This window comes from Mus caroli, chromosome 10 (genome assembly GCF_900094665.2).
Source record: "Mus caroli chromosome 10, CAROLI_EIJ_v1.1, whole genome shotgun sequence".
In the NCBI taxonomy this organism is placed as follows: Eukaryota; Metazoa; Chordata; class Mammalia; order Rodentia; family Muridae; genus Mus; species Mus caroli.
In genome coordinates, this window is record NC_034579.1 from 77,502,519 (window position 1) to 77,505,044 (window position 2,526).

The 2,526-nt window shown below is 47.1% G+C and overlaps 1 pseudogene; it reads left to right on the forward strand.

The window, feature by feature from the left end:
- Positions 1 to 1,528: 1,528 nt before the first annotated feature.
- The window catches only part of LOC110302719, a 35,556-nt pseudogene continuing 34,558 nt past the window's right edge, over positions 1,529 to 2,526 (forward strand).

A 2,526-nucleotide genomic window follows, 5' to 3' on the forward strand; every position in this document is an offset into this window, starting at 1 on the left:
CACTCACTCACACACACACACACACACACACACACACTCACTCACACAGAATTCTTGAGCATGATGTCTTTTGCAGATACCTCCTGCTAGCTCTGGCAGTGCCTGCAACTGGGAGAGGATGTTTTGAAGGCGTTATTGGAGTCCACTGCTGGTCACATGGAGTCCAGGGGTGGTGCTTCTCTGGCAGCATCAGAGGCCCAACCTTGTGGTGTGAATGCAGTCCTCACACACATCAGGCTCCTTGACAGCTTCCTGCCATTATTCTGGCCCGTGTGAGGAGCACACACTCGAACTCAACTCCCTTAGGAGTTCTGGGCATTTCAGACCTTGGGAATCAGGTGTTTAGCTGTGTTTATTGGAGAGCCTTTGTTTTCTTCTTTGAAGACAGGAAGCTCATTAGTAACAAGCTAGAACAATCAACCTTTAACCTAGGCTTTAACATGTCCCCTGAGAGGTGGGGATTTTTTTTTAAGGAGGGCATTGTCAGGACATAGCCAATTCAGTTGTCAAGCTGCCCAATCAGGACCTAGGCAAGCCACATTCCTGAGATTTTGAGGTTCCCCAGAGGTATCTACTTTTCCTCTGTGATCTCTCTCACAGCTAGAAATATCAGGAAAAGCTGGGACAAAATACACTGTGGTAATTAGTAACAATGACCCTGGAGTCCAGTGACTGGCTCCATGCTTTAGTGAAGCCACTTACTAATTGTGGTCTTGGGTAAGTTATTTAACCCCAAAGTCTTCATCTTTAAAACAGAGCTACATAGTAAAAATATCCTTCATTACATGATGGGGGGGAAGCATATATGATCTCTCCTTCTAGTACTTATTGAAGAGTTCATTAATGCCTTGATTCATGCCATTGCTGTGTGAAGAGATGTATAAACGAACAAGTCTGTGTCCTTTTTTTTGAGGCAGTAACTACTCAGTACAAAATGTACACATTATTCTAAGATTTATAAAACGCACATACCAGGCTTTGGGATGCTGCTGAGGAGGAAGGGTGTGGATACAGTACTAGTAGTAGTCATGGTACTGACAGTACACGTGTACTTAGGATTCTATTACAGTAGTGGTGATAGTGACAATGGCGATCATGTGATGGTGGCCATGTGATGATGGTCGTGTGGTGGTGGTCATGTGATGGCGGTCATGTGATGGTGGTCATGGTTGCAGTAGCAGTAGGCACTGTTGTGTATGTGGTGAGGCTGTAACAATGATGGTGACGATTTGTTCAAAGATGGAAATTACTCTGGTGCTGTTGCTGGTAGTAGTTAGGGTTTCCATCAAGGTGTCAATCATTAGAATGGTGGTCACAATGGTGTTCATGCTTTGAGTAGTAGAGATGTCTACTTTCTGCTCCGTGATGGCAGAGAGTGGAATGACAGCAGTGACTTGTAATGAGGAAGCTGAGTAGATCTTGGAAATGAGAGTAGAGGTAGTGTTGACTTGCCATGAGAATATTGGTGGTAATTGTTGGTATAAAGAGCTAGCTTGCTGATGGTGACTATGTAGCTGTGGCAGTGGTAATGCAGGGTCTCTGGGATGCTGGTGACTATGTAGCTGTGGTAGTGCTAGTGCAGGGTCTCTGTGATGCTGGTGACTATGTAGCTGTGGTAGTGCTGGTACAGGAACTCTGTGATGCTTGTGACTATATAGTTGTGGCAGTGCTAGTGCAGGGTCTCTGTGATGTTGGTGACTATGCAGCTGTGGTAGTGCTGGTGCATGAGTTCTGTGATGCTGGTGACTATGTGGCTGTGTTAGTGCTAGTGCAGGGTCTCTGTGATGCTGGTGACTATGTAGCTGTGGTAGTGCTGGTAAAGGAACTCTGTGATGCTGGTGACTATATAGTTGTGGCAGTGCTAGTGCAGGGTCTCTGGGATGCTGGTGACTATGGAGCTGTAGTACTGCTGGTACAGGAGTTCTGTGATGCTGGTGACTATGTAGCTGTGTGTTGCGTCCAACTGGGCCAGCAAGAAAGACGCACCACTGGTTCTTCTTAAAGCAGTTTACTCAGGCAGCTTCTCTCTTCAATTCCCCCAGCCTCTCTGGTTAGAAGTGTTTTTCTCCACTCCAACCACAACCACGCCCCCACCAATCACCACAGGTCACATTACTTCACCAGGCAGGCTTGCTCAGTCAATCAGTGATTAAGGGCAGGCAATCCACCAAACATGGGCTTGTTTACAGCCTGGAGCAGATTTCTGTCCGGCTGGCTAGGGAGCCCGGAATGGCTTCCCACAGCTGTGGTAGTGCTAGTGCAGGAACTCTGTTATGCTGGTGACTATGTAGCTGTGGTAGTGCTAGTGCAGGAGTTCTGTGATGCTGGTGACTATGTAGCTGTGGCAGTGCTAGTGCAGGGTCTCTGTGATGCTGGTGACTATGTAGCTGTGGTAGTGCTAGTGCAGGAGTTCTGTGATGCTGGTGACTATGTAGGTGTGTTAGTTCTGGTGCAGGAACTCTGTGATATTGGTGACTATGTAGCTGTGGTAGTGCTAGTGCAGGGTCTCTGTGATGCTGGTGACTA